The sequence below is a fragment of the Lissotriton vulgaris genome, chromosome 1_2 (assembly GCF_964263255.1).
Source record: "Lissotriton vulgaris chromosome 1_2, aLisVul1.2, whole genome shotgun sequence".
In the NCBI taxonomy this organism is placed as follows: Eukaryota; Metazoa; Chordata; class Amphibia; order Caudata; family Salamandridae; genus Lissotriton; species Lissotriton vulgaris.
Window position 1 is genome coordinate 100,206,709 of NC_141686.1, and position 23,866 is coordinate 100,230,574.

The window sequence follows — 23,866 nt, forward strand, 5'->3', positions numbered from 1 at the left end:
CAATGCACCCCAAGCACAACTCATAGCTCAGTTGAAGGATACAGATTCTAAAGCGTATGGGTATACAGCGAGAACATTCCGAGAGGGAGCGAAAGTGTGAGCTTGCGTCAGCTCCATCGCCGTCTCTGCAAGAGTCAGTATTCTTTACAGGTCCATCATCAAACAAAGTTCCAGTGCATGTGAATATAGTGGGATTCTTACCCTGGGGCCAAAAAGTAAGCCAAAGCTATGAATCGCACTAGGAGTCAACAACTAAACAAACCCCACCCCCCTTCCCCGAACCTTCCCCCCACCCCCTACCCTGGTAGTGGCCTCTATATTCTGGCATGGGTCCGTAGATGTGGAGCCTACTTAGAGTTGTAAGAGATGTAGGGCCCTAACAGTAGCGGGACAAACTGCTGATGGGACACCCCGCAAAAGAAAGGAGACCAGCGACCCCCACCTAAACTCGAAGTTCTTGAAGTCCTCCTTAAAAATATCCGACATACGTTCCAGGCTAAGCAACTTCCAGAGCCGGGAGTGCCACAAGGACATTGCTGGTGCCTCCCTCCTCTTCCATGCTGCCGCAATAGTGATCTTGGCAGCCCCAATACATAGCCACATGATCATTTTATCCGCCCTAGTTTGGTGTTCTAACATAGGATCACGGATGCCCAGAAGTATTTCAGCCATGGATGTCGGGATGGGATACCCCAGCATGTCTTTCCCTGAGCTAAGATTTCCTCCCAAAAAGGCCTAATGGTTGGGCAGTCCCACCAAATGTGTTGGAAGTCTCTGAGCAGTCCACACCCCCGCCAGCATCTATCTGATGTGCCCGGGAAGATTCGAGCTAGCTTGGATGGATGTAGGCACCAGTCCATCATTGTCTTCAAGTGTGCCTCACGTAGATCTGTGGATTGGTTAAATTTAAAAATGTCAGACCACAAATGAGCCCATTCCACTTCAATAATGTCCAGTTGGACCAGCCCTTCCCACATAGACATGTACCTCGGCCGGGGAGAGAGTGTAGTGGACAATAGAAGTTTGTATAGAAATGAGATTGCCCCCTTCATGGAAGAGGATTTAACAAGAAAGGTCTCGAATTTAGTAAGGGAGCGGGTAGCCCCCTCTCGGATCTGGGAACCTAAGGCCCAATGCAGCAACTGGGTATAGTGAAAGCGCTCAGATTCTCCAACCCCGTAGTCTCTCTTACAGTTGTCGAATGCAAGGGGGTCATAGTTGTGGAACAAATGGGTCAATGCCAGGCATCCCTCCAAAGGGTCCCTCTTGAAAAGCCGGAGGAAATGCTGTATTGAAGTGTATTGGTGTAAAGGGCGAAGGGAATGAAGACCAGCTTTCATCTTTCGTCACAGATTCCCAGACTCGTAAGGTGATACGCGTAGGGTTGCTAAGGTAGGCATTTTTGGGTCTGTCTTGTTTTGCACGCCAGATTAGGTCCCAAATCGTCCTCCCTGCTACACTGTGGTCCATATGAAGCCAGTGTTTCTCAGATTCTTTCTGTGACCATTCAACCAGAATCCTAAGTTGCGCAGCTTTATAGTAGAGATGGATATCAGGGAGGCCTACTCCCCCCTCCTGTTGGGGGCGGCGCAGCAGGAAGAATGAGAATCGCGCACGCCCTCCTTGCCAGATAAAGCGTAGGATCATTGCTTTTACGCGCCTAAAGAAGTCCCTTTCAAGGTCTATTGGAAGCGCTTGGAATAGATACAATAATTTGGGAAGAAGGGTCATCTTTATTGCATTGACGCGACCTAGCCAGGATAGAAAGAGAGGTTTCCATCTCGTCAGGTCCGCCTGAATGCGGGTGAAAGAGGGTGGAAAGTTGGCTGGGTATAGTATCTCTACCGTCGGCGTCAGTTGCACGGCCAAATATTGTATAGAGGAGGAAGCCCATGCTAAAGGCGTAAGTTATTGAAGGTGATGGACCTCCTTCTGTGAGAGGGTGAGATTAAGTTTATAAGATTTATCCAGATTAATTTTAAAACCTGTAGCCTTCTCAAAGCAGTCTAGCTCCTTCTGTAGGTGCAGGAGAGACACCGTCGGGTTTGACAGGGACAAGAGGACGTCGTCAGCAAAAAGAGAAATCTTATGGGATTCTCCTGTGAAGGGGAGACCCTCAATCCCAGGGTGTTCTCTGACAGCAATTGCTAGTGGTTCTATACTAAGGGCGAACAACAGGGGGGACAAGGGGCATATGTAATAACGTATAATTGTAGTCACAAGGTAGTTCAAAGTAGAAGTTTATTTATCAGTTACAGGATCATAGTTGTTGGTTACAAGCTGATTGCTGGTTGGTACAGGATCAGTTCAAGGTAGTTCATGGCCCCACCAGGAGCTGCATCTTCACAGCTCAGCCCACGCACTCCAACAGTCACTCTTCCAGTCCACCAGGCATACCAACATTCCACACTGTCATCAGGCATTCTAAGGTTCCATACACACACACAAGCATACTGGCTGAGCTGCTGTAAATGTAAGCACAACAGCATCCCTGCCTAGTTCCTCTGGAGTGCGTAAAGGGGGAGGACTGCACGCCATTAACCCACCCTTTAGACCGTGTGTGTCGATAGTTGGCCCGGATCATGTTTATAAATTGAGGGGAGAAGCCCAATGCCGAAAGCGTGGAGAATAGGAACCTCCAATCGACGCGATCAAACGCCTTTTCGGCATCCAACCCGATCAGGACGGCAGGGATCTTAAATTTGTTGGCCTTTTCGATTAAATGGACAATGCGGCAGGTGTTGTCGTGAGTTTGACGTCCCGCAATGAAGCCAGACTGATCCGGGTGGATAAGGAGCGGCATGAGGGCGTTCAGTTTCTTAGCCAGGATAGAAGAGTATAGTTTCGCATCAATATTCAAGAGGGCAATAGGCCTGTAGGAGGCACAGCGTGAGGGATCTTTCCCTGGCTTGGGAATCACAGAGATCACCGCCTTGGACATGGAATCAGTCGTGTCCCCGTCCGCGGCCATTCTATTAAAAAGCCTAACTAGGTGGTGAGCGATGTCAGGGGTGAATGTCTTGTAGAAGATCGCGGTGTAACCGTCAGCGCCCGGTGCTTTATGGGATTTCAATGCTTTGATAGCCAAGGTAACCTCGTCAAGCGTACACGGAGCTATGAGCTCTTCATTCCACGCGGGACAGACCTGGATGGGCAGGTCCGAAAGGAAGTCCTGTTGTCTGTCAACGTCCAAAATGTCTGCAGGGTATAGGGTCTTGTAGAACTCCCCAAAAAGGTCCGCCTTGTCCTCATCTCCATGGACAATATCTCCTGAGGGATCTTGAATACCCCCTATAAACTCCCTTTCCCGTTTATCTTTTAGTTGCCGAGCGAGGTGTTTCCCTATTTTATTGCCTTGAGAGGAAAGATTACGCAGCTTAAGAAGAGTGAACTCTTCCCTATTGTTGTCGATAGCTCGGAGTTTGCCCCTGATCGCCGTGAGTTTGCGAAGTGTCTGTCTGGTGGGTGTGTGCTTGTGAGTTTGTTCAATAGACAATAGTTCCGCCTCGAGTAGTTCCCTCTCCTTGGCCCGTTGCCTATTCAGAGCTGAGTTGAGCGCGATACACTTTCCCCGCATCACGGCCTTAAAGGAGTCCCACGTATTATATTCAGATCTGTCTTCCGGATTATTAAGGAGAAAAAATTCTTTGATAGCCTCTTGTAATTGGGCACACGATTCCTTATCCCTCACTAATGACGCCGGGAAATACCACCGAGCAGGAGACGGGGCATTACCAAACCTGGAAAGAGATACAGAGTATAGACTATGATCCGAAACTGATATGGGGAATAACTTGGCCTCCCTGAAGTTGCCCTGTAGGGACTGGCTGGCGAAGATGTAGTCCAGCCGGGAGTAGGAGTGGTGGACGTGAGAAAAGAAGGTATAGTCCCGTGTTTGGGGGTAGAGAGCGCGCTAGGTGTCCAACAGGCCTAGGTCTTGAATATGTCTCTGAGTGTCAGTGGAAAAGGAGCCCATCTCAGAGCGGCGAGTATGTGTGCTATCAAACTCTGGGTGCCATACTAAGTTAAAGTCCCCCATAAGAAACAGAGGTCCCTCAGCAAAATCTGTCACCTTACCCAGGAGAGTTTGCATGAAGCCCTTCTGCGCAGTGTTAGGGGCATAAAGCGCCAGAAAGGTGCACAGTTTCCCTTTCAGTCGCCCCTTTACCATAATCCAACGTCCGTCCCTGTCGCTCTGCACCACCGAGGTGTTGGAACTGAGTAGTAGACCGAAATAAGAGTGCCACCCCCCTATGCTTGGTAGAGGCTGATGACTTATAAATAAGTGGGTATTGCTTGTGTTTTAGACGGGAGTCCTCAGATTTAAGTAAGTGTGTTTCCTGAAGGGCGACTATGTCAAGGTGATGATCTAGTATATACTTCCATACTTTCTGACGTTTCTGAGGGGAGTTAAGCCCTTTGACGTTCCAAGTACCTACGGTGATCGACATTGCAATGCAGGACCTATGTATCTCCTCTCTGACATTTCAACCAGCATGCCCCAAACGACCACCGTGTTATTTCCCCAATCCCTCGGCCACTGGCACCAGAAGAGACCCGGGTGATTTAAAGTGTCTAAATTCTCCCAAAGATTGTCACTGCTGAGGCCACCACCGCCCCCCCCCACTTCCCCCATGATCCCATGCACAAACCCTGCCAGGAAAGAACAAAACAGGACAGCCACCACCATCCCTCCCACCCCATCCCCCATCCCCCACAAAACTCAACGGAACAAGAAACCAAAACAATAATCGAAAACCATTGTCGTGTCGTAGCCTGGGGCAGAACTGCCCCCGCATGAACTGGTGGGGACAACGGGTCCTAGGACCCAGTCTGCACTGCACTGAAGCGATATCTCAATAAGGAATTTATGGGCCATAAGGCACTCACAGTTTGTCCCAGATACTGCAGCCCGAGACACCTGTCCCAGCTTTTAAGTCCTTGGTCGCCATGGCACAAACCAAACTAAGGTGAGGGGCAATCTAGCTCATCCCCTCTACGAGAGAGTACTGCTCAGAGCTATATCACAAATACCCGTGTGGTAGAAAATCCCCGCGGTAGCACGTTGTCCTCAGTGTTTCCCCTTTCTCGTGTTCTGCGACCAGGCCAAATTAGAGGCTGCACCCCCTGGAGGATCTCCAGGAGATCCAGAGGAAGAGTCTCCCTCCTCCGTCGGCAGGCCCAGGAGGTGCAGGCCGTCCTTCAAGTCGGTGATATGGCATCTTTTGTTGTGGAGTTCGCAGCTGAGGCCGGAAGGATAAGTCCATCGGTATTTGATCCCGTCTTCCTGGAGTTTGGCAGTAATAGGCCACAGCGTCTGTCTGCGCGCCAATGTAGAGGGAGCGACATCCTGGACGATGGCGCAAGGGAAATTCTGAAAGGAGATGGAGTCCTTTGCCCTAGCCGCTTGTAAGACCGCCTCCTTGGTTTTGAAAGAGTGGAATTTCGCCAGGATATCACGAGGCCTCCTCCGTTCACCCCTCTGGGGGGGCCCGATCTGTGTACTTTGTCCAACTTTATCTTGAGCACTCTGGGGCTCAGAATCTCTGCGAAGAGGCCTTTTGGAAAAGCCTCCAGGTCTGGCCCCTCTGCGCCCTCCTCCAGGTCTTTGACGCAAATGTTCTCCCGCCGAGCGCGATTTTCCAGGTCTTTAGACTTCAGTTGCGTTTGCTGGAGTTGTTCCTTAAGGGATCGGACGTCCTCCTGACATTCACTCATCGCTTGTTTGTGTTCTTGGTGGAATGTCTCTAAATCGAGAACTCTGGTGCCCGCGGAGTCCACATCCCGTTGGAGAGAGGCCAGGCGTTTCGACAAGTCTGAGCGTAGTTGGTCAAAAGAAGATTTAATGTCCTGACCAAGCTCGTTGCGCAGCTCAGACTTGAAGTCCTTGAACATGGCCAGGAGATCTGCCTTGGAAAGGTCCATGGCTGTCTTTTCCGTTTTGCCCCTGAGAGCCGGCCAATTATCAGTAGCTTAAAAAAAATCTGATACCTTGCCAGTTCCCTTGTTTGTGCCTTTCTTCAGAGGCATAAGGAAGTGGGCCCACACCATTCGGCCGCCTCTGACCTCGCCCCCTCCGCATCCAATGTAGGGTCAGGCGGAGGGTTGTGATGTAGCAGGAAGCAGCGATGCGCAGTCTCCCAGCAGCTTGCAAACGGCGCTGTCAGGGGCAACCTCCTCTGGTGTCTGCATGCGCCTCTCCGCACCTCCGCAATGGCGTGGGGGGGGGAATCTTGCTAGGCGTGCGGCCGTCAGTTTCCAGCATTGGTAGACATCCCCAGCTTTCTCACGTGTAGTAGCCGCCAGGCAGTGGTTTGGACATCTCACACGTGGCCCCTCAGTTCTACCGCTGTCCGCATGTCATGGTGTACTTTGCCCCACTGCTGATACTCTGCAGGGCCTTGTCGGGTCTGTAGAAGTGAGCCGGAGCCCCACGAGGCCTGCCGCCATTTCAGGGTATCCCATCGGCCGCCATCTTGAGGTCAGGCAGCTGGCTTAGCTGCCTCCGGAATGTTTCTGAGAGAGTGCAGGCTCTTGCAGGTGGCAGGGACTCACCCCCTAGACCTCCGCGGCATCTGCAGTGTCACCGCTCCCTTCAGCCGCCTCGGAGGTCGCCGAACGCCGCCCCTGGCTGCCTCGACTGATTACGTGCTGGCCGCCATCTTATGCTGGGGCTACACGCCGCTCCAGTATGCAGCAATTCAGGGCTCCTGGTGCCTCAAAGGTTCCTTAAAATGCCACCCTTTTGTGCCTCAGGGTTTCCACCGCCCGGGGATGGTTTGCGGTTGCGATTCCATCGAGGTTCGCTAACAATAGAGCTCACCAAGCACTGCGCGGACCGGGAGCCAAAGCAGGTCACGTCTGCTCGGCCATCTTGCCCGGCCACGCCTCTTCATGACGTATTTTATACTGGGCCAAATCAAGGTAGATTGAGTAATGATCTAGACAGCCCCATACTGGAGAACTGTAGTTCCTGTCAATCTGATCCCTTCTGCTGGGATTGTTAAACAACATCAACATTTAAAAGTATTAAACCGCAAGAGTTGGCTGGAGTAAGGCCGAAGGCTCCAATGTTTGGGAGTTGCACAGTTCTCAGTTTTTTTATGTTTCTCTCAAAGAGCGAAGGGCCCTCTTATTTCTCCTTCTCATTCATATATGGAATTAAATGAGGGCTAATCAAAAAATGAATTAGAGCTGGACGTATGAATGCAGCAGAAGACCCAGCAAACGCATTTCAAAGTTGCACTTCTAAGGATACTTTTGTACTTGACAGATCAATTTAATTCTACAGGTGCTCTAAAATGAAGAGTGCATTTCAGTCATCCTTGCAGAAAATCACACAGCCATCTATTCTAGGCTGCACATAGTTTTCAGTCCTCTCCACCTGCTAGCTTGTTGTTGCAATATGTCGTAATTCTGGAGAATTGTCTGCTATGCTAGAATGCCCGGCCCAGTTCAAATGTTCATTGTATTTCCTGCAAAAATATCAAAAGAAAAACAAAGATTTGGTTTTGGAAAAATAATTCATTACCATCTTGTAAAAATCAAAACGTTCACATTTGAGTCAAAAAAAGAGAGGCTAGGTCTCACTATTTTGCTCAGGCTGTGTTACACCTACTGCTCTCAGGTGCTGTCCTGCTACCGATGGGCATGGGAGCTTTGGCCTGCTCTGTTTCCAGCCTGGGTCGGTGCACCTCTCATTAAACAATCTGAAATTCTAGAGCTCCCTCTAGAACACCATATTGATACCCAATGTAGCATGGACACCTGATCAACACAGCTGAGTGCAGCCCAGAACCCCTGAACTCAAGCAATCCACAAGCCTCAGCCTCCCAAGTAGCTAGGACAACAGGCACATGCCACCATGCCCGGCGAGCACAGCACATGTACTAATGATGAAATGCATTGCTTAAGTAAGGATAATGATAAAGTACGGTGTAATGAATTGATGGTTTGCCAACCATGTTTCAAGAAAATCAATTTCACTATCCTTCAAAGAAAGGAAAATAATGTCTTATCAAAAAGCAGTGTGAATATGGGAAGGGCCTTTAAAAAAGATGTGGAGTTTCCAAAAGGAAAAGAAGAGGGTTGAACTGATTTAAGGGAGAGAGGAAGTAGGGTCAGAAAGTTTGTGAAGGGGATGTGAATACAATATAGATACTAGTATTTAGAGAGTGAGAGATAGGTAGAGGGAGAGAGGAGAAAGAAAGTGAGAGAGAAGAGCCAACTTAGGGCTGAGTTTCTCATTATCTGCCAGTGACTCCCTGTAGAACCTTACAGGCACAATTCAGGCTCTCCTGTAGCCATCCATCCCTTCTTGTTATGCCGAGCCAGCCAATGTTGAGAAAAGTAGCAAGGGTCACAATGATGGAAGACATCTGCAACATTGGAAGTTATAAAGTGGTATGGAGTTGGAGGGCTAGAAGAGTTATTATAAAGAATTAATACGCGTCATTCTGTTCTCTAGCCTCAACAGCTTCAAGAGAGGAACTCTTGCTGGCCAAGAAGACCAATGTCAGTTCAGCTTGAGCAGGTGAAAGCTTGCCTGATTCTGCAAAAGGATGAGATTACGCTTTTGGGTTAGAAGTGGTCGCGGGCTACTGCATACTAAGAAATCGTTTATTGAGGTCCAGTTGGATTAGTCGATCTTCTCCCACCTCAATATCAGCTGCTTATTCAGTGTTCTATACCAATGAGCTATTTTTGTCCTCCCTGCCCCTTCCAGCGAATGGGTCCCCCTGACTAACAAAAGTGATTCAAACAGATTTGTATACATTTTCATAGGAGACTTCATGACGTATTTTATACTGTGCCAATGCAAGGTAGATTGAGTAATGATCTGGACAGCCCCATACTGGAGAACTGCAGCGACTGTCAACCTGATCCCTTCTGCTGGCATTGTTAAACAACATCAAGATTTAAAAGTATTAAACAGCAAGAGTTGGCTGGAGTAAGGCCGAAGGCTCCAATGTTTGGGAGTTGCACAGTTCTCAGTCTTATCATGTTTCTCTCAAAGAGCGAAGGGCCCTCTATTTCTCCTTCTCATTCATATATGGAATTGAATGAGGGCTAATCAAAAAATGAATTAGAGCTGGACGTAGGAATGCAGCAGAAGACCCAGCAAACGCATTTCAAAGTTGATCCTCTAAGGATACTTTTGTACTTGACAGATCAATTTAATCCTACAGGTGCTCTAAAATGAAGAATGCATTTCAGTCATCCTTGCAGAAAATCAGACAGCCATCTATTCTAGGCTGCACAGAGTTTTCAGTCCTCTCCACCTGCTAGCCTGTTGTTGCAATATGTCGCAATTCTGGAGACTTGTCTGCTATGCTAGAATGCCCGGCCCAGTACAAATGTTCATTGTACATCCTGCAAAAATAGCAAAAGAAAAACAAAGATTTGGTTTTGGAAAAATAATTCATTACCATCTTGTAAAAATCAAAACGTTCACATTTGAGTCAAAAAAAGAGAGGCTAGGTCTCACTATTTTGCTCAGGCTGTGTTACACCTACTGCTCTCAGGTGCTGTCCTGCTACCGATGGGCATGGAAGCTTTGGCCTGCTCTGTTTCCAGCCTGGGTCGGTGCACCTCTCATTACACAACCTGAAATTCTAGAGCTCCCTCTAGAACACCATATTGATACCCAACGTAGCATGGACACCTGATCAACACAGCTGAGTGCAGCCCAGAACCCCTGAGCTCAAGCAATCCACAAGCCTCAGCCTCCCAAGTAGCTAGGACAACAGGCACACGCCACCATGCCCAGCAAACACAGTACATGTCCTAATGATGAAATGCATTGCTTAAGTAAGGATAATGATAAAGTACGGTGTAATGAATTGATGGTATGCCAACCGTATTTCAAGAAAATCTATTTCACTATCCTTCAAAGAAAGGAAAATAATGTCTTATCAAGAAGCAGTGTGAATATGGGAAGGGCCTTTAAAAAAGATGTGGAGTTTCCTAAAGGAAAAGAAGAGGGTTGAACTGATTTAAGGGAGAGAGGAAGTAGGGTCAGAAAGTTTGTGAAGGGGATGTGAATACAATATAGATACTAGTATTTAGAGAGTGAGAGATAGGTAGAGGGACAGAGGAGAAAGAAAGTGAGAGAGAAGAGCCAACTTAGGGCTGAGTTTCTCTTTATCTGCCAGTGACTCCCTGTAGAACCTTACAGGCACAATTCAGGCTCTCCTGTAGCCATCCATCCCTTCTTGTTATGCCGAGCAGCCAATATTGAGAAAAGCAGCAAGGGTCACAATGATGGAAGACATCTGCAACATTGGAAGTAATAAAGTGGTATGGAGTTGGAGGGCTAGAAGAGTTATTATAAAGAATGAATATGCGTCATTCTGTTCTCTAGCCCCAACAGCTTCAAGAGAGGAACTCTTGCTGGCCAAGAAGACCAATGTCAGTTCAGCTTGAGTAGGTGAAAGCTTGCCTGATTCTGCAAAAGGATGAGATTACGCTTTTGGGTTAGAGGTGGTCGCGGGCTACTGCATACTAAGAAACCGTTTATTGAGGTCCAGTTGGTTTACTCGATCTTCTCCCACCTCAAAATCAGCTGCTAATTCAGTGTTCTATACCAATGAGCTATTTTTGTCCTCCCTGCCCCTTCCAGCAAATGGGTCCCCCTGACTAACAAAAGTGATTCAAACAGATTTGTATACCTTTTCATAGGAGACTTCATGACGTATTTTATACTGTGCCAATTCAAGGTAGATTGAGTAATGATCTGGACTGTCCCATACTGGAGAACTGCAGCGCCTGTCAACCTGATCCCTTCTGCTGGCATTGTTAAACAACATCAAGATTTAAAAGTATTAAACCGCAAGAGTTGGCTGGAGTAAGGCCGAAGGCTCCAATGTTTGGGAGTTGCACAGTTCTCAGTCTTTTCATGTTTCTCTCAAAGAGCGGAGGGCCCTCTTATTTCTCCTTCTCATTCATATATGGAATTGAATGAGGGCTAATCAAAACATGAATTAGAGCTGGACGTAGGAATGCAGCAGAAGACCCAGAAAACACATTTCAAAGTTGCTCTTCTAAGGATACTTTTGTTCTTGACAGATCAATTTAATCCTACAGGTGCTCTAAAATGAAGAATGCATTTCAGTCATCCTTGCAGAAAATCACACAGCCATCTATTCTAGGCTGCACAGAGTTTTCAGTCCTCTCCACCTGCTAGCTTGTTGTTGCTATATGTCGCAATTCTGGAGAATTGTCTGCTATGCTAGTTCAAATGTTTGATCCAGCGCCCGTATAGAAATTCTGTCTCAATCTACCTGATACTTACCATCATATAATTCACACAAGGCCCATGCAACTGAGACAGAAATTGGGCATCTGAATCAAGTGGCCCAATTAATCGAACTGTCTGTATCATATGTACACTATGTACAACTGCAGTATAACATATTTAACCATGGTAATTAACGCAAACATTTAATTAGGCCACTTTTGGCCAACGAATCAGCTAATGGTAACGACTAAAATAATCAAGACCAGCTTGACGTTTTAAGTCTTTTATTTAAAATTTTAAGCATATTATTTTAAATCACTTTATTAGCTCTTTATTATTTGCAAACTTTTATATTAAAATGAAATCTTTATTTCAGCATTAAAGGCACAAAGAACTGGCATTTCAAGAAAGACCAAAATCATGATTTAAAATAAACTCAAGCCTAATTCCCTATGCTAAGCTTTCTGACCTGTAAAGAAAAGACATTTAAAGTTAGTCTTACGTGTCCCAAGAAATCGGACAGCACTTCGCCCTCAGGAACAGTCAGCCCTGCTCCTCTCAAGGAGCAAAGACTTTATACCTTTCTAACTCACTAATCTAGCTAAAATGTTAACATTAAAGTCTTTCAGCAACCTGATTGGTTGCTAGTCGTCCGACCATCATGAGGCCACTATTTCGAAAACGTCAAAACGTCATGCCATTGTCCTTTCACGAGAGGCGACACCAGCTTCCGAGGTTTGATACATTCTACTGAAAACAGTTCACAGTTTCCTCCATAGCTCGGTTAATCTGCCACTTGTCACTTCCTTAGCCTTGGAAATAATAACTTTCAGAGCACGTCTCGCACATTTGTTCTTCTTTTGCCATCCACTTATTCAAAGAAATGTCTCCATGGAAAAGCTTTCCATCATGGCTGTGCTTGGCTCATCACTGTCAGGCTAACCAGCATTTTTCAACAAACCTAGGCCTCAAACCTTTTTCTCGGGCTAGTATTCAAACAAACACAAAACAATAATTAATTCAGGTAATACATGTCATTCTGTTAACCACCCTCCAATGCTAATGTTAACCCATTAATATAAGTCACCTAGCAAAAGCAAAAGCACACAGAAAAACGACATTTAAAAATCTACCATTCTTCATAAGTCCAGCAGGATTCTTCATATATCTGAAAAAGATAAACAGACACAACATAGACAAAAGCACATATAAAATAGGCACATGTCATTAATTAATCAGCTGCATTAATGTTGACAAAGACAATAGGACAAACAAAACATAATTAGTTATTCATTATAAAACGCACTTGCAAATGCAACATAAAGCACATATCGTTAGTCCCGTGTGTAATAGTGTTTTGCAATTTAACTTTAGATTGATTTAGTAATACAAACCATGCAAACATTCATTAATATAATTAGTCAAGTTATAGGAGATTAATATCACGAGCCAGAATAAATTTATTTCTGAAACTCGCTCCATCAACTCCCTCATCTGGTGATTTCAAAATCACCAAACAACACCCAAAATGTAGAAAATTTTGCACCAAATTTAGAAATGTCACATTTTGTTTTCTTTCAGTATTAGTTTCCCTAAACTCCTGTTTCAGCAGTTTGTCCAAAACTTTCATATTGAGCCCGCAGCATCTCTTCTAATTCAATTTCCTTCTCCTGCTCCTTTCTAAGTTTATATATCCTCCTCTTCTCCTTCTGATGCTTTTTCCTCTTATGGATCATACAACTAATTTTTAGGAGAAGTATCACTATAATGATGACAGTTACTAGACAGAGCACTTTGCCAATGATTGAACTACCAATCTCTGAAAACCAATCTTTAATTGCCTCAATTCTTTTGCCTAATCGTTCAGTGAAATTTTCTTCCTCCAGGGGTTCAATTTCTTCACGGAATTCAGTAATATTCTTAATGAGTGTCTCAATATTCCGACTCTTGTCAGGAATATAAGTACAACAATGCTGGATATGCAAAACCCCACAGACTCCTCCCTCTTTTGCAAGCAGAATGTCTAAAGCAAGACAATTCTGCATAACCATGCTTCGGGTAGCAACACGTTCTGTGTTGACTAATTGGAAACCACTTGCAGTGTCTGTTGACAATCTATCTACAATTGTGGAAACCTTTCTAATTTTGATCGAATTCAGGGTTATTCCTACCATGGGAATGACTGCGCCAAAAATGTCTCCCAAAACTTCTGTAAAACTTTCCCTCTTGTACCTATTCAGATGTTCTCCAAATTCAAAGGTACCCTCTGCATTTCTGTCAACATGAAAAATCTTAGGGAAAACTAATCCAAGATAACACGTCCGATACCAATGGTCTGGGAGGCTAAAGTACGCCTTGTTACCACAAACAAAATAAATTCCAGGGAAAATAGGATCTTTCCCACCTTTAAATCCCCATCCCACGTTGATAAGGTATGTATCCTCACATTAGCTTGCACCCACAAAAAAGTTATCATAAAGTGTGTTATCTCTTCTAATACAAAATTTACCACTAACTGGTTCATCTATGTGTACAGCTGCATTTCTGTTAACACCATTGAGCTTGGGATCCTCTGTCTGCCAAAACTTCGACTTAGCATGTTTGAGTACCTCATTTCTTTTGTAAATTGCTCTTCTATCCTCAACCATGTTTAAGAAAGTCTTTTCTTCTGCTCTCATTTTGCATGTTAAATTGTTTCTGTAAGCATATTCGTAATTAAGCTCATTAGTTACCATAAAGAATTCCCTCATCTGCTTAGCAGGTCTGACTTTGTTTAGGCTATTTACAACTTTGAGGTTCGCAAAAACCTCATCAAAGTCTGAGTAATAGTACTCCAATCAACCTGTTTGATAAAACAAGCTAGCAAATTCACTGCACGTGATGCCATATGTGAGGGGTAACATATTGTAGGTAACCCCCTCTGAGACAGAAGCAGGAAGCTTTACACAGACAAAGCAATCCTTTACATTCATGACTTTAACATACTCAGATAAAAGCCTAGAAAATGAATTGCTAGAAAAATCTCCAACAGATCTATCTTGATGGATCTCTGGATTATGCTCAATAATTCTGTTAGTCTTGCCAGCATGTTTTTCTTGTTTCACCTCAACTCTACTTGTCATATTTGCCTTAAATTTCTGCTTATCAAAGCCAAAAGGATAAACAACAGCTAGTATTAACCAGAATAAAATTAGAAGGACCACACAAATTGAAGACATTTTGCAACCTCTTTTCAAGATGGAGCACCTTGAAGTATCAGAACTAGGCATTTTAAAATGTGGAATCAAAAACAAAAATTAAAAACAAAAATTTAAAAAATATGTGAATAATGTATGTAAGTACTGTAAAATATATATTTCTCCCCTTTAAAGTTTTTTTTTATTTTTATTTTAAAAGCTAAACCCTAAACAGCTTTTCTTCGACCTTGCGTCACATGTATGTGTCTTTCCCAGCTAACACAATTTCTTCAACCTTGTGTCACCTAACATTTTCTTCAGCCTTATGCCAAAAATTAAATCCTGATTTTTAAAAGAAAACAACTTCAATCATTGTCACTAGCTTCTTCCAAATCCTCTTGACTGCTACTTCCAACATCCACAATTGGCGGTATGATAATGTATGTCCACTCTGGGGACTTGTACCTTTGATTCGGTCTAATCACTCTTTTTGCTTTACCACTAATTACTTCAATTTTTCTAGCTTTCTCGTTTTTATTTTCAGAATCACCCTTTTGACTAGAAATTTCATTAACCTGATCCTTTGTTTTTTTCACTAACTTGAATTTCAGATTTTCTTTTGGCCAAGCATCTCCTTTTTTCAAGATTTTCTTCTTTGGCACATTTTCGTTGCATTCAGCTTTCCAAGCTCTTTTCCTGAGTTTTCTTATTACAGACTCCTCATCGCTCTCGTCTGAATCAGTTTCTGAGACTTCAAATCTGTACCTAGGAACTTCTTTACTCGGTAGCTTCACTCCGTTAGAAACATCATCATCCTTATAGCTGGTACTTGGTAATTCTTCCTCTTCTTCGGCGATCACCTTTAGCTTCCCAGTTTCAGAATTCTTGTTCCTGCATTCAGAGCTACTCTTCTGCTTTTCAATACTCTCCTGGACTTGATTATCTTCTTGCTCAGAATTTTCTGCTTCTAACTCTGTTTCTGCTTCAGAATCTTCCTTTTCTGCTTGAGATTCTTTTTCTAGCAGTTTTCATCATTTTCTTGATCTAGAGTAACAATTTCCAGATCTTTTTCATTCAATACTTGATTTGCATCTGAATTCTTTGGATCACAATTCTCTTGCTGATCATCAGAATCTGGACCTTCAGCATCTCCCTCTGAATCTGAATCAGTTGTTGTGTCACTCTCTTCATCAAGATCATCAGGAGGCGGTACACGAATGGTATGACTTGCATGCACCCACCTTTTCAGACCCCTACACTTGATAGCATTTGTTGTAACAAGAATCACTTGTCTTGCCTTCTGCCATCTGGGCACTAAACGATTTCTCCTTCGATGAACCTTTGTTCTGACCCAGTCTCCAGGTATCAGATCAGGAGCTTGCTCTTTCTCTTTTGTAATCACATCTGTTCCCACCTGATGAAATACAGAATTTACTACATCAGAGAGGTTCTGACAGTACTCAATAATTGCACTTTATATTATATTATACATTAATACTCAAAAGCTTGCCAACTGGAACAAATGCTTGCCTCATCACTCTACCCATTAAGATTTCATGAGGACTAAGGCCTGTCTTTTTGTCAGGAGTACTTCTCAAAGACATCAAAACAAGTGGAAGAGCATCCGTCCACTTTACTCCTGTTGCTAGACACATTTTTGAAATTCTGTTTTTGATTGTTCCATTTATTTGCTCTACAACACCTGATGCTTCTGGTCTGTATGCACAGTGTAATTTCTGCTCAATGCCCAATGCTTCACAAATCAATTTTAACAATCTGTTTTCAAAATGCGTTCCACGATCACTTTCAATAGTCACCGGAAAACCATATCTAGGTATGATCTCCCTCAAGAGTAATTTTGCCACAGTGACTGAGTCATTGTGACGAGTTGGGAAAGCTTCCACCCATCTTGAAAACAGACAAACAATTATTAGCACGTACCTAAGCCTATTGTGTTGTGGCATGTCAATAAAATCCATTTGCAACCTGGTAAAAGGACCACCCTCCCGTCCTATGGTTCCCAAACTTACAACAGTTTTCCTCTTTGGATTCAATTGCTGGCAGGTCAAGCATCTCTGGCAAAGTGATTTTGCAATAATTCTGAATTTTGGACTGAACCATGTTTCTCTGAATAATCTGATCATGGAGTCTCTTCCTAAATGCCCTGGACCATGATACATCCGTGCCATGTCAGCAAGCATGCAATTTGGCATTACTGGTCTGTCATCTTTGTAAACCCAGACTCCATCTTCCTCTCACTGTCTGCATTCTGCTTTTAACCATGTATTTTTCTCTTCATCGTCTGCCTCATCTTGTAATTCTTTTACTCCCTGCCATGTTTCAACTACAGATATTAGCATGAGAGAGTTCAAAATGTGACTTTGTCCTTTTCTCGATTGATTGAATAATTATTCCTTGCGCAGTATTTAGCAATCTCATCTGCGTAAGCATTACCTTTGGTAATATAGTCTTCACCCTTTTTATGTGCTGCACATTTCACAACAGCAATTTTTTCTGGTAACTGAATGCCATCTATCAGTCTTTTGATTAATTTTGCATTTCTGATTGGCATTCCTGCAGAGATTAAATAACCTCTTTGAGACCAGAGCTGACCATAATCATGGACAACGCCATATCCATACTGACTGTCAGTCACTATGGTAATCCTTTTCCCTTTAGCTCTTTCACAGGCTCGAATTAAACCAATTAATTCTGCAATCTGAGCTGAACGAATTCCATCAAGAGGTGAACCCTCTACAACATCTGAGACTGTACATACTGAGTATGCTGCTCTCAAAATGCCCTCTTCTGTTCTCAGACAGGAACCCTCAACAAAGTAAACCAAATCAGATTCAGGTAATGGAACATCTTTTATATCCTGCCTGGGCTTGGTGCAGTAATCTACAACATCCAAGCACTCGTGATCAATGTCATTTTCATTATTAGCTTCAGTAACAACACCATCCGGCAGTAATGTGGAAGGATTTAAGTTCACACATCTTGCAATAGAAACATTATCTGATCCCAGAATCGTTTTCTCATATTTTGTTAACCTGTTACTTGTCAAATGCTGTGTTTTGCTTCTGGTAAGAAGAATTTCAACTGAGTGTGGTACATATACTTTTACAGGAAATCCCATTATGATTCCTTCACTCTGCTCAAGGCTTACACTTGTTGCAGCCACTGCTTTTAAGCAACCTGGCAAAGCTTTTGCAACAGGGTCCAAAACAGCTGAGAAATAAGCAAACAGCTTTCTCAGTTTCCTGTGTCTCTGAATTCGAACTGACAGTGCACAACCTTCTCTTTCACTGCAGTACAATTCGAATTCTTTTTCATAGTCTGGCATTCCCAAAGCTGGAGCTTCACACAAACTTCTTTTAACTGCTCAAAAGCCTTTAATTCAGTTTTTGTCAGAGTAATTGGATCTTTAATGTCTGCTTTTGTCAGTCTTTGTAATGGTTTTGCAATTACTAAAAATCCACTAATCCACTGACGACAGTAACCAACCATTCCCAGAAACATTCTGACCTGTCTTTGTGTTGTCGGGGGCTGTATTGCTCGAATCATTTTAATTCTTTCTATTGTCACTTCTGATTCCCTTCGCTATTCTGGGACCAAGATATTTCACCTCTTGTTTACAAAACTGTAATTTTGCAGGTGACACTTTATGTCCTTCATCTGCCAAACGATTCAAAAGAGTAATGGTGCCAGTTACACAATTTTCTTGTGTTTTTGCAGCCACCAGAAGGTCATCAATATACTGGACCAATGTCGAATTTCCAGGTAAAACTAAATCTTCCAGTGATTTCTTTAACAACTGATTAAAGATAGATGGGCTTTCAGTATACCCCTGTGGGATACGACACCATGCTAGAATGCGGTTCTAGAACCTGAATGCAAAAATTTGTTGGCTTTCTGGATGCAGTGGAACTGTAGAGAAGGCATTACATAGGTCTATAACCGTATACCATTCTGCATCATGCGGAATCTGATAAAGAATTACCGCAGGGTTTGGAACTATTGGGCAACATGGAACAACAATCTGATTAATTTTTCTTAGGTCCTGAACAATTCTGTAAGTACCGTTTGGCTTTTTGATACCCATAATCGGTGAATTACATGGGCTGCTCTCAATTTCTTTTAGAACACCTTGACTTATAAATTTTTCAACCACAGGAATTACTCCTTCAATTGTTTCAGCTTTCATTTTATACTGAGGAACATACGGGAAATCTATTCCTTGTTTTACAGTAATTTTTACTGGATCCTCATGTTTCATGAGACCCATATCGTTTCCAGTTAAGTCCCAAATTTCTGGATTGACTGGCCTTTTAAGCTCTTCAGGCAAATTGTTTTTGTCAAAGGCAGGAAATAATTTACTTTCTTCTTCGACCATTAGCATTGTCAATTTGTAAAGACCATCTACTTCTGAAGTTTGTAGCTCAATACCATCCGGTGAGCAATAGATTCTACAATTCATCTTACAGAGAATATCACGACCCAATAAATGTACAGGACTACTAACACAAACGCGAAACCTGTGTTTATCTTTGAAGTTCCCAATCTCAATTTTTACAGGCTCAGTTAGATTTGTTTTAATCTGTTGATTTGCTACACCTACAACTTGAATGGTTTCACCTGAGAGAGGAAGGTTTTCAATTTCTGCTGATCTAACAGTAGAACGGGTAGCACATGTGTCCACAAGAAAAGTGACATCTACATCGTTCACTTTACCATTAACAAATGGACCAGCCTGATCTACCTCAAGAGTAGGTCCAAGCACATACTCTTCCTCCTCTCTCAGGCACCGTCTTGATAATCTTCTGAGGAATCACTTGCTTCATTTTCTTTCAACCAAAACTGTTGAGAAACATTTGACACATTCGTTTTTGACAAACCGTTTACCTGATTTCCTCAGCAGAAACCTGTTTCTGGAGTATATCTTTGAGAATTCACACAGTTAGGGAAAGGTGCTTGTGGAAAAGGTGCTTGTGGATTCTGGCTCTGCTGATTCACTACCTGTCGCTGTAGCTGTCGTTGCTGACTTAACTCGTTTAACTGCTGCTGTAGCTGCTGTTGCTGATTTATCTCACTCTGCATCTGTGGATTCAATGATTGATTTTTAAAATTTCTGGGCGGATTTTTACACTCGCACTTCCAGTGTCCAATTTCGCCGCAATTAAAACATGGGAGCTTTTGTTTTAGCTCTTCAATGTTCACAATAAATTTAGGCTTGTTATTAAAATTATTTCTAAATTTGCCTTGATTCTGATGCACATTTTTATTTTCAAAAGCCATCTGCTGTTGCTCAGCTACCTTCACTTGCGCCCACATTGCCTTTTCTTTAAGGTTTTTCTGCTTTGCATCCATCTCATCACTGCAATATTTGGCTTTTCTCAGGATGTCATCAACTGAAAGTGATTGCCAACCCACAATTCCATGTTTAATCATCTCACTTATTTCAGGTCTCAAACCAAAGACAAATCTGTAAATAAAGTTGCTCATGTCCTTTTCACTTAGTTTTTCATAGCCACTGTATTGTTTAAAAACTAGCAGTAACCTTTCATAAAATGAATGTACTGACTCTTTTGGCTCTTGATTTGTTCTGTCAATTTTAACCCAGTCTACTTCTTTCGGGGGAATTTTTTCTTTTAGCCTATAAATTACTTTATTGTATATTTCCATGACCTCCTTTGATGGGGCACCTGTAATTGTGTCTCGAGCAGGTTCTTCTTTGGGCCAACTCACAGAAATTTTGCATTCTGTCCAAAGATCTGATGGAACAACACTATCAAATAATCCATCCAGATCAATCCACAGAACTTTTGACACCTTAATGAATTTGTCTACCTGACGGTACCATTCCACTGGCTTTTCTCCGAGCCGAGGAAAATCGTTGGTAAATAACAGGATGTCCTCTCTAGACCAAGGGACATGCACATATCCTCCCCCTGCTATTTCCCTCATTGGAAATTCAGAAACTGATTCTCCCTTGTCTCTTTTATCGTGTTCTTTGTTCTTTGACCATTTCATTCTCCATTTACCTAATTCACCTAATCTTTTAAGGAAAGCAATCAATTCTCTAATATGTGATATTCTTCCAGAAGTATTGAGATTATCAATATCTTTCTCAGAAAAATCTACTCTGTAATGTTTTTGCAAATGTTTCTGTTTGCTTAAATCAATTTCCAATTCAGCAGCCATTTCTTCCAGTTGTTCATACCTGTTTTTTGTTTTCCACTGAATACTCTTGCAAATAAAAAGAAGTTCATCATCCTGATAAAATCTTAAATTGTCAGTACCAATTGTGCCAATTAATAATTCCTCCAAATCAGCTTTTAATTTTGCAACATCAAGCTTTTTAAATTCAGGGGCTTCTGAAGACAACGCATTTTGCGTTAAATCTATTTTATTTAGGCTTCTTTCTGAAGAAGCTGAATCAGATTCAGCAACTGATGGTGTTTGACAACCTGTCAAGCTTTGATTAAAAGTTAGATTTGGCATCATAGATTTTTCCCCATGTATCTCTGAAAGCTCTGAATAAAAGTTTTCAGACACTTTTTGAATTTCTACATTTAATGGGACTGTCAAAGCTGAATGTCTTATTTCTCCTGATCAAAAACTGGTACCACAGGACCAATTGTTACTGGTACTGTCACTGCTTCCATGCCTTTTGTTAATTGTTGAATTAAATCTTCCTTTGCTTTATTATATTTTGAAATGTCCGGCATATCAGAAAATTTTTCTGAATTTCTCGGAAAATCATCTCTCTGTTCAGAAAATCTATTTTCTCTGGGTGTACTAGAATTATTTATCGACCCTACCCTTTTAGGTAATATTAAAAATCTAGGTGAACCTTCATCAACTACCCTAGGAGGTGCACTTGGAGAAGTTCCTGTAGAAACTCTCGGAGTACTTTGTGAATTTGCTTGATAAGGTGGCGGTTTGCGTTTAGTACAATAAATGTCTTCTAAAACTGCATCATCTAATTCCTCATCAAGTTTACTTTTCTTTTGACCTGGATCTTCAGTAATCATTATTCTCACTGGGTACAGACCATCATACATGTCTGCCTTTCTCCAGCATCTCACTTTGTCCTTGCCACACTTGCAGCATTTCGGAAACCTTTATTCCTGCCTGCTTAGCTGTACATCGAGGTAGCTCATTTCCTTCCCCCCGATCCCTGGTGGTGCTTGGCAGGGTTGGTCAAGCCCCCGGGTCCCGGGCTCGTGGTTCCGTGGTGGCCATCTTGGGTTGGGCCCCACACACTGAGCGCTCTAGTCGCCAGTATAAAAGGAAGGAGGGAACTTTAGTCGCGAGATTGCACCCATTGCACCCCCGAGGCTGAAACCGAGTGGTTCACGCTTTTAAATTGCGCTGTTTTTTAAATTTGTATTTTCTCCTTTGTGTCCGACCCCCTATCAGTTTTAGCGCTATTTTGCACACACATTGCCAGCCACACTTGCAGCATTTCGGAAACCTTTATTCCTGCCTGCTTAGCTTTACATCGAGGTAGCTCATTTCCTTCCCCCCCCCCGATCCCTGGTGGTGCTTGGCAGGGTTGGTCAAGCCCCCGGGTCCCGGGCTCGTGGTTCCGTGGTGGCCATCTTGGGTTGGGCCCCACACACTGAGCGCTCTAGTCGCCAGTATATAAACAGACGGCCATGTCTCCGCGCAGCGGACGCGTTCAGCGGATGCGCCGGATTTGCGCCGGAGTCGTGCCAGAGTCCTGCCTGTCTGCGCCCGTCCGCGCACGAACGGGCATAGGGGCTGGGACTCCTGACTACTGGATCACTTATCCTAGGGATGAAATACACCAACTGAATGAGGGAAATCTGTCTCCAGACCCGGCCACACTAGCCATTCTGGACGAGCTGTCTATCCGGAGACCACATATAGGTAGGTCCTCGCCCCACTCTCACACCTTGAAGTTGGTTAGTTTAAACACAAGGTCTTTACACTGCCACAGCCTTGAGATATTTACATTGCTACAAGATGAAGACATAGACATCTTGACCTTGACCGAGACATGGCTTGGGGAAAACTCTCTACCAGACATCATAGCCGCTGTTCCATCAGGCTTTGATATCTATTGCCACAACCGTACAGGGAATGCCCGAGGGGGAGGAGTGGCAATACTATTTAAGAAAAACTTAGCCGCAACAAAAATTCTGGCTGAATATACTGATCTGGCTGATATGCTGGCGGTCAAAATCATGTTTGATAATTTGTGTCTTACAATTCTCACCGTATACCGTCCACCTAACGCCACCTCAGGTTTCAATGACTCATTCATGGCCAACATATCCGACATCTGCTCAAGATATAAGAACATACTAGTTACGGGAGATTTCAACCTGCACTGGGACAAAGAGAAGAAAGAGTTAACAGCTAGCTCTTTGGAAACAACAATGTCCTCTTTGGGCTTCAGGCAGCCGGTAAATACCCCTACGCATATAAAAGGTCACATTCTCGACCTAATATGGACCACAGATCCCAGGGTGACATTAGTGAAAATCCTCCCCTGCATCTGGTCAGATCACCATCTGATCTACTGTGACATTCCTATAGATGCAAAGTCTCTACACCTACCACCAAAAACTAAAATGATTAGTCAGTGGAAAAACGTTGATCTACAAACACTGACCACGACACTCACGGAAATTGTCCAACCCATAGCATCTGATAAGGATGTAGATCAGGAGTGTAAGGATATGATGGGCTATCTGACCAAAGCTATTGATCAGATCGCACCCGAGAAGCTACAAAGAGCGAATAGTGGCAGAAAGGGAGCCCCCTGGTTCACACCTGCTCTGAGGGAGCATAGAAAGACTCTACGAAATATGGAGAGAAACTGGAGGAAGAAAAAAGATGTCGAGACTTGTGAACAATACAAGAAATCGCTCCGTACTTATAAAAAATGCATTCAGGACACCAAAGCCACATTCTATGAAAACCGCATAAATAAGGCGTGCAATGTCCAGAAAGAAACATTTAAAATCCTCACGGAACTAACCAAAAGAACCCAAGATACGGAAACCAATATTAGCTGCGACACCTTCCAGAAATACTTTCTGGAAAAGGTCGACATCATTTTACAAGAAATAAAAAGTACGGTGGCTGATCCCATTGAGCAACAGGCTGTCATAAATCCGGCAGGAATTCTTATGTCAAATTTCCCCCCGATTGACCCATTAATCCTTGAATCCCTGATGAGGAAGACAAAGTCTGGCTCCCCAGCAGATCCATGCCCCCCAAGTGTGTTCTGCTTAGCCCGCCCCAGTCTAGAGGATCACATACTGACTATACTAAATAAATCATTAGATACTGGACGGCTTCCTACTAGCTTCAAAGAAGCACGAGTGAAACCACTACTAAAAAAAGCCGGGGCAGACACCAAAGTCCTGAAAAACTACAGGCCCATTTCCCAGCTACCGTTTCTGTCAAAAGT

The 23,866-nt window shown here is 43.4% G+C and overlaps 2 non-coding genes across 2 annotated transcripts; both read right to left on the reverse strand.

Moving 5' to 3' along the window:
- Positions 1-7,573: 7,573 nt before the first annotated feature.
- On the reverse strand, positions 7,574-7,873 carry LOC147733995 (signal recognition particle RNA). Its single transcript, XR_015307632.1, has one exon.
- A 1,597-nt stretch (positions 7,874-9,470) lies between these two features.
- LOC147733996 (signal recognition particle RNA) lies at positions 9,471-9,770 on the reverse strand. The gene has a single exon (XR_015307655.1).
- Between the last annotated feature and the right edge of the window lie 14,096 nt (positions 9,771-23,866).